Source organism: Hyperolius riggenbachi, chromosome 1 (assembly GCF_040937935.1).
Source record: "Hyperolius riggenbachi isolate aHypRig1 chromosome 1, aHypRig1.pri, whole genome shotgun sequence".
Taxonomy (NCBI): Eukaryota; Metazoa; Chordata; class Amphibia; order Anura; family Hyperoliidae; genus Hyperolius; species Hyperolius riggenbachi.
The window spans coordinates 689,514,121-689,526,274 of NC_090646.1; the positions used below are offsets into that span (position 1 = coordinate 689,514,121).

At 47.0% G+C, this 12,154-nt stretch overlaps 1 protein-coding gene across 1 annotated transcript in view; it reads right to left on the minus strand.

Moving 5' to 3' along the window:
• Positions 1-12,154, minus strand: part of LOC137544736 (uncharacterized) — a 241,526-nt gene that overhangs the window by 64,615 nt on the left and 164,757 nt on the right. The window lies entirely within an intron of this gene.

Here is a 12,154-nt window from a genome sequence, read left to right on the forward strand (position 1 = left end):
GTGTTCAGCTGCAGCATGTCACGTGAGAACATTAAATGAAGGAGAGGAAATTGTCAGGTGCTGTGCGATCATTCCAAATCAGGAAGTAGGTTGGGGGGGAGGGGCGCATCCTCACAAGTGTGCCTCAGGCAGCAAATAGTCTAGAACCGGTCCTGAGTGACATCTTTATACGAACATCCATTGCTTGAAGTTACATGAATTGTCTAAAAAACCTACACTACTGAATTATGTGCTGGCTTGCTGAACTGGCAGAGCCGGGTTTTGAACTTGGGTCACCTGTGTCAGAGGCAGAGCCCTTGGCCATTACACTGTCCGGCCACTGCTGGGTAACTATCCCACTGGAAAGACTCACTTCCTGTGCAAAGTTAGTCACACCTCCTGTTACCAAACACTTCCTGATTGGACTTCAGTCCTGTCAGTTTAACCTCTCTGCCTATTTAAAGCAAGGCTCACGTCATACTGACACAGAGGCGCTCAAACCTATTGCTGGACCCACTGAGGTCAGTTATCTTCTACTTTATGCTTGCAGTTTATATTAATCCCTTTTGTGTCCATATAAAGCTCTATATGCTGTCTGGGAACAGACCGTGGCCTATACCCGGCTCTATCATGTGTCCATATAAAGCTCTATATGCTGTCTGGGATCAGACCGTGGCCTATACCCGGCTCTATCATGTGTCCATATAATGCTCTATATGCTGTCTTGGGAATAGACCGTGGCCTATACCTGGCTCTATCATGTGTCCAATCCATATAAAGCTCTATATGCAGTCTGGGAACAGACCGTGGCCTATACCCGGCTCTACCATGTGTCCATATAAAGCTCTATATGCTGTCTGGGAACAGACCGTGGCCTATACCTGGCTCTATCATGTGTCCATATAAAGCTCTATATGCAGTCTGGGAACAGACCGTGGCCTATACCCGGCTCTACCATGTGTCCATATAAAGCTCTATATGCTGTCTGGGAACAGACCGTGGCCTATACCTGGCTCTATCATGTGTCCATATAAAGCTCTATATGCTGTCTGGGAGCAGACCGTGGCCTATACCTGGCACTATCATGTGTCCATATAAAGCTCTATGCTGTCTGGGAATAGACCGTGGCCTATACCTGGCTCTATCATGTGTCCATATAAAGCTCTATATGCTGTCTGGGAGCAGACCGTGGCCTATACCTGGCTCTATCATGTGTCCATATAAAGCTCTATGCTGTCTGGGAATAGACCGTGGCCTATACCTGGCTCTATCATGTGTCCATATAAAGCTCTATATGCTGTCTGGGAACAGACCGTGGCCTATACCTGGCTCTATCATGTGTCCATATAAAGCTCTATATGCTGTCTGGGAACAGACCGTGGCCTATACCTGGCTCTATCATGTGTCCATATAAAGCTCTATATGCTGTCTGGGAACAGACCGTGGCCTATACCCGGCTCTACCATGTGTCCATATAAAGCTCTATATGCTGTCCGGGAACAGACCGGGGCCTATACCTGGCTCTATCATGTGTCCATATAAAGCTCTATATGCTGTCTGGGAACAGACTGTGGCCTATACCTGGCTCTATCATGTGTCCATATAAAGCTCTATATGCTGTCTGGGAACAGACCGTGGCCTATACCCGGCTCTATCATGTGTCCATATAAAGCTCTATATGCTGTCCGGGAACAGACCGGGGCCTATACCTGGCTCTATCATGTGTCCATATAAAGCTCTATATGCTGTCTGGAAATAGACCGTGGCCTATACCTGGCTCTATCATGTGTCCATATAAAGCTCTATATGCTGTCTGGGAACAGACCATGGCCTATACCTGGCTCTATCATGTGTCCATATAAAGCACTATATGCTGTCTGGGAACAGAACGTGGCCTATACCTGGCTCTATCATGTGTCCATATAAAGCTCTATATGCTGTCTGGGAACAGACCATGGCCTATACCTGGCTCTATCATGTGTCCATATAATGCTCTATATGCTGTCTGGGAATAGACCGTGGCCTATACCTGGCTCTATCATGTGTCCATATAACGCTCTATATGCTGTCTGGGAACAGACCGTGGCCTATACCTGGCTCTATCATGTGTCCATATAAAGCTCTATATGCTGTCTGGGAACAGACCGTGGCCTATACCTGGCTCTATCATGTGTCCATATAAAGCTCTATATGCTGTCTGGGAACAGACCGTGGCCTATACCCGGCTCTATCATGTGTCCATATAAAGCTCTATATGCCGTCTGGGAACAGACCGTGGCCTATACCCGGCTCTATCATGTGTCCATATAAAGCTCTATATGCTGTCTGGGAATAGACCGTGGCCTATACCCGGCTCTATCATGTGTCCATATAAAGCTCTATATGCTGTCTGGGAACAGACCGTGGCCTATACCTGGCTCTATCATGTGTCCATATAAAGCTCTATATGCTGTCTGGGAACAGACCGTGGCCTATACCTGGCTCTATCATGTGTCCATATAAAGCTCTATATGCTGTCTGGGAATAGGCCGTGGCCTATACCTGGCTCTATCATGTGTCCATATAAAGCTCTATATGCTGTCTGGGAATTGACCGTGGCCTATACCTGGCTCTACCATGTGTCCATATAAAGCTCTATGCTGTCTGGGAATAGACCGTGGCCTATACCTGGCTCTATCATGTGTCCATATAAAGCTCTATATGCTGTCTGGGAATAGACCGTGGCCTATACCTGGCTCTTTCATGTGTCCATATAAAGCTCTATATGCTGTCTGGGAACAGACCGTGGCCTATACCCGGCTCTATCATGTGTCCATATAAAGCTCTATATGCAGTCTGGGAACAGACCGTGGCCTATACCTGGCTCTATCATGTGGCCATATAAAGCACTATATGCTGTCTGGGAACAGACCGTGGCCTATACCCGGCTCTATCATGTGTCCATATAAAGCTCTATATGCTGTCTGGGAACAGACCGTGGCCTATACCTGGCTCTATCATGTGCCCATATAAAGCTCTATATGCTGTCTGGGAACAGACCGTGGCCTATACCCGGCTCTATCATGTGTCCATATAAAGCTCTATATGCTGTCTGGGAACAGACCGTGGCCTATACCTGGCTCTATCATGTGCCCATATAAAGCTCTATATGCTGTCTGGGAACAGACCGTGGCCTATACCCGGCTCTATCATGTATCCATATAAAGCTCTATATGCTGTCTGGGAACAGACCGTGGCCTATACCTGGCTCTATCATGTGTCCATATAAAGCTCTATATGCTGTCTGGGAACAGACCGTGGCCTATACCCGGCTCTATCATGTGTCCATATAAAGCTCTATATGCTGTCTGGGAACAGACCGTGGCCTATACCTGGCTCTATCATGTGTCCATATAAAGCTCTATATGCTGTCTGGGAACAGACCGTGACCTATACCCGGCTCTATCATGTGTCCATATAAAGCTCTATATGCTGTCTGGGAACAGACCGTGGCCTATACCTGGCTCTATCATGTGTCCATATAAAGCTCTATATGCTGTCTGGGAACAGACCGTGGCCTATACCCGGCTCTATCATGTGTCCATATAAAGCTCTATATGCTGTCTGGGAACAGACCATTGCCTATACCCAGCTCTATCATGTGTCCATATAAAGCTCTATATGCTGTCTGGGAACAGACCATGGCCTATACCCAGCTCTATCATGTGTCCATATAAAGCTCTATATGCTGTCTGTCTGGGAACAGACCGGGGCCTATACCTGGCTCTATCATGTGTCCATATAAAGCTCTATATGCTGTCTGTCTGGGAACAGACCGTGGCCTATACCCGGCTCTATCATGTGTCCATATAAAGCTCTGTATGCTGTCTGGGAACAGACCATGGCCTATACCCAGCTCTATCATGTGTCATATAAAGCTCTATATGCTATCTGGGAATAGACCAGGGCCTATACCTGGCTCTATCATGTGTCCATATAAAGCTCTATATGCTGTCTGGGAACAGACCGTGGCCGATCCCTGGCTCTATCATGTGCCCATATAAAGCTCTATATGCTGTCTGGGAACAGACCGTGGCCGATCCCTGGCTCTATCATGTGTCCATATAAAGCTCTATATGCTGTCTGGGAACAGACCGTGGCCTATACCTGGCTCTATCATGTGTCCATATAAAGCTCTATGCTGTCTGGGAATAGGCCGTGGCCTATACCTGGCTCTATCATGTGTTCATATAAAGCTCTATATGCTGTCTGGGAACAGACCGTGGCCTATACCCGGCTCTATCATGTGTCCATATAAAGCTCTATATGCTGTCTGGGAACAGACCGTGGCCTATACCTGGCTCTATCATGTGTCCATATAAAGCTCTATATGCTGTCTGGGAACAGACCGTGGCCTATACCCGGCTCTATCATGTGTCCATATAAAGCTCTATATGCTGTCTGGAAATAGACCGTGGCCTATACCCGACTCTATCATGTGTCCATATAAAGCTCTATATGCTGTCTGGAAATAGACCGTGGCCTATACCTGGCTCTATCATGTGTCCATATAAAGCTCTATATGCTGTCTGGGAACAGACCATGGCCTATACCCGGCTCTATCATGTGTCCATATAAAGCTCTATATGCTGTCTGGGAACAGACCATGGCCTATACCTGGCTCTATCATGTGTCCATATAAAGCTCTATATGCTGTCTGGGAACAGACCATGGCCTATACCTGGCTCTATCATGTGTCCATATAAAGCTCTATATGCTGTCTGGGAACAGACCATGGCCTATACCTGGCTCTATCATGTGTCCATATAAAGCTCTATATGCTGTCTGGGAACAGACCATGGCCTATACCTGGCTCTATCATGTGTCCATATAAAGCTCTATATGCTGTCTGGGAACAGACCATGGCCTATACCTGGCTCTATCATGTGTCCATATAATGCTCTATATGCTGTCTGGGAATAGACCGTGGCCTATACCTGGCTCTATCATGTGTCCATATAACGCTCTATATGCTGTCTGGGAACAGACCGTGGCCTATACCTGGCTCTATCATGTGTCCATATAAAGCTCTATATGCTGTCTGGGAACAGACCGTGACCTATACCTGGCTCTATCATGTGTCCATATAAAGCTCTATATGCTGTCTGGGAACAGACCGTGGCCTATACCTGGCTCTATCATGTGTCCATATAAAGCTCTATATGCTGTCTGGGAACAGACCGTGGCCTATACCTGGCTCTATCATGTGTCCATATAAAGCTCTATATGCTGTCTGGGAACAGACCGTGGCCTATACCTGGCTCTATCATGTGCCCATATAAAGCTCTATATGCTGTCTGGGAACAGACCGTGGCCTATACCCGGCTCTATCATGTATCCATATAAAGCTCTATATGCTGTCTGGGAACAGACCGTGGCCTATACCTGGCTCTATCATGTGTCCATATAAAGCTCTATATGCTGTCTGGGAACAGACCGTGGCCTATACCCGGCTCTATCATGTGTCCATATAAAGCTCTATATGCTGTCTGGGAACAGACCGTGGCCTATACCTGGCTCTATCATGTGTCCATATAAAGCTCTATATGCTGTCTGGGAACAGACCGTGACCTATACCCGGCTCTATCATGTGTCCATATAAAGCTCTATATGCTGTCTGGGAACAGACCGTGGCCTATACCTGGCTCTATCATGTGTCCATATAAAGCTCTATATGCTGTCTGGGAACAGACCGTGGCCTATACCCGGCTCTATCATGTGTCCATATAAAGCTCTATATGCTGTCTGGGAACAGACCATGGCCTATACCCAGCTCTATCATGTGTCCATATAAAGCTCTATATGCTGTCTGGGAACAGACCATGGCCTATACCCAGCTCTATCATGTGTCCATATAAAGCTCTATATGCTGTCTGTCTGGGAACAGACCGGGGCCTATACCTGGCTCTATCATGTGTCCATATAAAGCTCTATATGCTGTCTGTCTGGGAACAGACCGTGGCCTATACCCGGCTCTATCATGTGTCCATATAAAGCTCTGTATGCTGTCTGGGAACAGACCATGGCCTATACCCAGCTCTATCATGTGTCATATAAAGCTCTATATGCTATCTGGGAATAGACCAGGGCCTATACCTGGCTCTATCATGTGTCCATATAAAGCTCTATATGCTGTCTGGGAACAGACCGTGGCCGATCCCTGGCTCTATCATGTGCCCATATAAAGCTCTATATGCTGTCTGGGAACAGACCGTGGCCGATCCCTGGCTCTATCATGTGTCCATATAAAGCTCTATATGCTGTCTGGGAACAGACCGTGGCCTATACCTGGCTCTATCATGTGTCCATATAAAGCTCTATGCTGTCTGGGAATAGGCCGTGGCCTATACCTGGCTCTATCATGTGTTCATATAAAGCTCTATATGCTGTCTGGGAACAGACCGTGGCCTATACCCGGCTCTATCATGTGTCCATATAAAGCTCTATATGCTGTCTGGGAACAGACCGTGGCCTATACCTGGCTCTATCATGTGTCCATATAAAGCTCTATATGCTGTCTGGGAACAGACCGTGGCCTATACCCGGCTCTATCATGTGTCCATATAAAGCTCTATATGCTGTCTGGAAATAGACCGTGGCCTATACCCGACTCTATCATGTGTCCATATAAAGCTCTATATGCTGTCTGGAAATAGACCGTGGCCTATACCTGGCTCTATCATGTGTCCATATAAAGCTCTATATGCTGTCTGGGAACAGACCATGGCCTATACCCGGCTCTATCATGTGTCCATATAAAGCTCTATATGCTGTCTGGGAACAGACCATGGCCTATACCTGGCTCTATCATGTGTCCATATAAAGCTCTATATGCTGTCTGGGAACAGACCATGGCCTATACCTGGCTCTATCATGTGTCCATATAAAGCTCTATATGCTGTCTGGGAACAGACCATGGCCTATACCTGGCTCTATCATGTGTCCATATAAAGCTCTATATGCTGTCTGGGAACAGACCGTGGCCTATACCTGGCTCTATCATGTGTCCATATAATGCTCTATATGCTGTCTGGGAATAGACCGTGGCCTATACCTGGCTCTATCATGTGTCCATATAACGCTCTATATGCTGTCTGGGAACAGACCGTGGCCTATACCTGGCTCTATCATGTGTCCATATAAAGCTCTATATGCTGTCTGGGAACAGACCGTGACCTATACCTGGCTCTATCATGTGTCCATATAAAGCTCTATATGCTGTCTGGGAACAGACCGTGGCCTATACCTGGCTCTATCATGTGTCCATATAAAGCTCTATATGCTGTCTGGGAACAGACCGTGGCCTATACCTGGCTCTATCATGTGTCCATATAAAGCTCTATCATGTGTTCATATAAAGCTCTATATGCTGTCTGGGAACAGACCGTGGCCTATACCTGGCTCTATCATGTGTCCATATAAAGCTCTATATGCTGTCTGGGAACAGACCGTGGCCTATACCTGGCTCTATCATGTGTCCATATAAAGCTCTATGCTGTCTGGGAATAGGCCGTGGCCTATACCTGGCTCTATCATGTGTTCATATAAAGCTCTATATGCTGTCTGGGAACAGACCGTGGCCTATACCCGGCTCTATCATGTGTCCATATAAAGCTCTATATGCTGTCTGGGAACAGACCGTGGCCTATACCTGGCTCTATCATGTGTCCATATAAAGCTCTATATGCTGTCTGGGAACAGACCGTGGCCTATACCTGGCTCTACCATGTGTCCATATAATACTCTATATGCTGTCTGGGAACAGACCGTGGCCTATACCCAGCTCTACCATGTGTCCATATAAAGCTCTATATGCTGTCTGGGAACAGACCGTGGCCTATACCTGGCTCTATCATGTCCATATAAAGCTCTATCTGCGGTCTGGGAACAGACCGTGGCCTATACCTGGCTCTATCATGTCCCCATATAAAGCTCTATATGCTGTCTGGGAACAGACCGTGGCCTATACCCGGCTCTATCATGTGCCCATATAAAGCTCTATATGCTGTCTGGGAACAGACCATGGCCTATACCCGGCTCTATCATGTGTCCATATAAAGCTCTATATGCTGTCTGGGAACAGATCGTGGCCTATACCCGGCTCTATCATGTGCCCATATAAAGCTCTATATGCTGTCTGGGAACAGACCATGGCCTATACCTGGCTCTATCATGTGTCCATATAAAGCTCTATATGCTGTCTGGGAACAGACCGTGGCCTATACCTGGCTCTACCATGTGTCCATATAAATCTCTATATGCTGTCTGGAAATAGACCGTGGCCTATACCTGGCTCTATCATGTGTCCATATAAAGCTCTATATGCTGTTTGGGAACAGACCGTGGCCTATACCTGGCTCTATCATGTGTCCATATAAAGCTCTATATGCTGTCTGGGAACAGACCGTGGCCTATACCTGGCTCTATCATGTGTCCATATAAAGCTCTATATGCTGTCTGGGAATAGACCGTGGCCTATACCTGGCTCTACCATGTGTCCATATAAAGCTCTATGCTGTCTGGGAATAGACCGTGGCCTATACCTGGCTCTATCATGTGTCCATATAAAGCTCTATATGCTGTCTGGGAACAGACAGTGGCCTATACCCGGCTCTATCATGTGTCCATATAAAGCTCTATATGCTGTCTGTGTGGGAACAGACCGTGGCCTATACCCGGATCTATCATGTGTCCATATAAAGCTCTATATGCTGTCTGGGAACAGACCGTGGCCTATACCTGGCTCTATCATGTGTCCATATAAAGCTCTATATGCTGTCTGGGAACAGACCGTGGCCTATACCCGGCTCTATCATGTGTCCATATAAAGCTCTATATGCTGTCTGGGAACAGACCATGGCCTATACCCAGCTCTATCATGTGTCCATATAAAGCTCTATATGCTGTCTGTCTGGGAACAGACCGGGGCCTATACCTGGCTCTATCATGTGTCCATATAAAGCTCTATATGCTGTCTGTCTGGGAACAGACCGTGGCCTATACCCGGCTCTATCATGTGTCCATATAAAGCTCTGTATGCTGTCTGGGAACAGACCGTGGCCTATACCCAGCTCTATCATGTGTCATATAAAGCTCTATATGCTATCTGGGAATAGACCGGGGCCTATACCTGGCTCTATCATGTGTCCATATAAAGCTCTATATGCTGTCTGGGAACAGACCGTGGCCGATCCCTGGCTCTATCATGTGCCCATATAAAGCTCTATATGCTGTCTGGGAACAGACCGTGGCCTATACCTGGCTCTATCATGTGCCCATATAAAGCTCTATATGCTGTCTGGGAACAGACCGTGGCCTATACCTGGCTCTATCATGTGTCCATATAACGCTCTATATGCTGTCTGGGAACAGACCGTGGCCTATACCCGGCACTATCATGTGTCCATATAAAGCTCTATAGGCTCTCTGGGAATAGACCGTGGCCTATACCTGGCTCTATCATGTGTCCATATAAAGCTCTATATGCTGTCTGGGAATAGACCGTGGCCTATACCTGGCTCTATCATGTGTCCATATAAAGCTCTATCTGCTGTCTGGGAACAGACCGTGGCCTATACCTGGCTCTATCATGTCCATATAAAGCTCTATCTGCGGTCTGGGAACAGACCGTGGCCTATACCTGGCTCTATCATGTGTCCATATAAAGCTCTATATGCTGTCTGGGAACAGACCGTGGCCTATACCTGGCTCTATCATGTGTCCATATAAAGCTCTATATGCTGTTTGGGAACAGACCGTGGCCTATACCTGGCTCTATCATGTGTCCATTTAAAGCTCTATATGCTGTCTGGGAACAGATCGTGGCCTATACCCGGCTCTATCATGTGCCCATATAAAGCTCTATATGCTGTCTGGGAACAGACCATGGCCTATACCTGGCTCTATCATGTGTCCATATAAAGCTCTATATGCTGTCTGGGAACAGACCGTGGCCTATACCTGGCTCTACCATGTGTCCATATAAATCTCTATATGCTGTCTGGAAATAGACCGTGGCCTATACCTGGCTCTATCATGTGTCCATATAAAGCTCTATATGCTGTTTGGGAACAGACCGTGGCCTATACCTGGCTCTATCATGTGTCCATATAAAGCTCTATATGCTGTCTGGGAACAGACCGTGGCCTATACCTGGCTCTATCATGTGTCCATATAAAGCTCTATATGCTGTCTGGGAATAGACCGTGGCCTATACCTGGCTCTACCATGTGTCCATATAAAGCTCTATGCTGTCTGGGAACAGACCGTGGCCTATACCCGGCTCTATCATGTGTCCATATAAAGCTCTATATGCTGTCTGGGAACAGACCGTGGCCTATACCCGGCTCTATAATGTGCCCATATAAAGCTCTATATGCTGTCTGGGAACAGACCATGGCCTATACCTGGCTCTATCATGTGTCCATATAAAGCTCTATATGCTGTCTGGGAACAGACCGTGGCCTATACCTGGCTCTACCATGTGTCCATATAAATCTCTATATGCTGTCTGGAAATAGACCGTGGCCTATACCTGGCTCTATCATGTGTCCATATAAAGCTCTATATGCTGTTTGGGAACAGACCGTGGCCTATACCTGGCTCTATCATGTGTCCATATAAAGCTCTATATGCTGTCTGGGAACAGACCGTGGCCTATACCTGGCTCTATCATGTGTCCATATAAAGCTCTATATGCTGTCTGGGAATAGACCGTGGCCTATACCTGGCTCTACCATGTGTCCATATAAAGCTCTATGCTGTCTGGGAATAGACCGTGGCCTATACCTGGCTCTATCATGTGTCCATATAAAGCTCTATATGCTGTCTGGGAACAGACCGTGGCCTGTACCCGGCTCTATCATGTGTCCATATAAAGCTCTATATGCTGTCTGTGTGGGAACAGACCGTGGCCTATACCCGGATCTATCATGTGTCCATATAAAGCTCTATATGCTGTCTGGGAATAGACCGAGGCCTATACCTGGCTCTATCATGTGTCCATATAAATCTCTATATGCTGTCTGGGAATAGACCGTGGCCTATACCCAGCTCTATCATGTGTCCATATAAAGCTCTATATGCTGTCTGGGAACAGACCGTGGCCTATACCCGGCTCTATCATGTGTCCATATAAAGCTCTATATGCTGTCTGGGAACAGACCGTGACCTATACCCGGCTCTATCATGTGTCCATATAAAGCTCTATATGCTGTCTGGGAACAGACCGTGGCCTATACCTGGCTCTATCATGTGTTCATATAAAGCTCTATATGCTGTCTGGGAACAGACCGTGGCCTATACCCGGATCTATCATGTGTCCATATAAAGCTCTATATGCTGTCTGGGAACAGACCGTGGCCTATACCTGGCTCTATCATGTGTCCATATAAAGCTCTATATGCTGTCTGGGAACAGACCGTGGCCTATACCCGGCTCTATCATGTGTCCATATAAAGCTCTATATGCTGTCTGGGAACAGACCATGGCCTATACCCAGCTCTATCATGTGTCCATATAAAGCTCTATATGCTGTCTGTCTGGGAACAGACCGTGGCCTATACCCGGCTCTATCATGTGTCCATATAAAGCTCTGTATGCTGTCTGGGAACAGACCGTGGCCTATACCCAGCTCTATCATGTGTCATATAAAGCTCTATATGCTATCTGGGAATAGACCGGGGCCTATACCTGGCTCTATCATGTGTCCATATAAAGCTCTATATGCTGTCTGGGAACAGACCGTGGCCTATACCCAGCTCTATCATGTGCCCATATAAAGCTCTATATGCTGTCTGGGAACAGACCGTGGCCTATACCTGGCTCTATCATGTGCCCATATAAAGCTCTATATGCTGTCTGGGAACAGACCGTGGCCTATACCTGGCTCTATCATGTGCCCATATAAAGCTCTATATGCTGTCTGGGAACAGACCGTGGCCTATACCTGGCTCTATCATGTGTCCATATAACGCTCTATATGCTGTCTGGGAGCAGACCATGGCCTATACCCAGCTCTATCATGTGTCCATATATAAAGCTCTATATGCTGTCTGGGAACAGACCGTGGCCTATACCTGGCTCTATCATGTGTCCATATAAAGCTCTATCTGCTGTCTGGGAACAGACCGTGGCC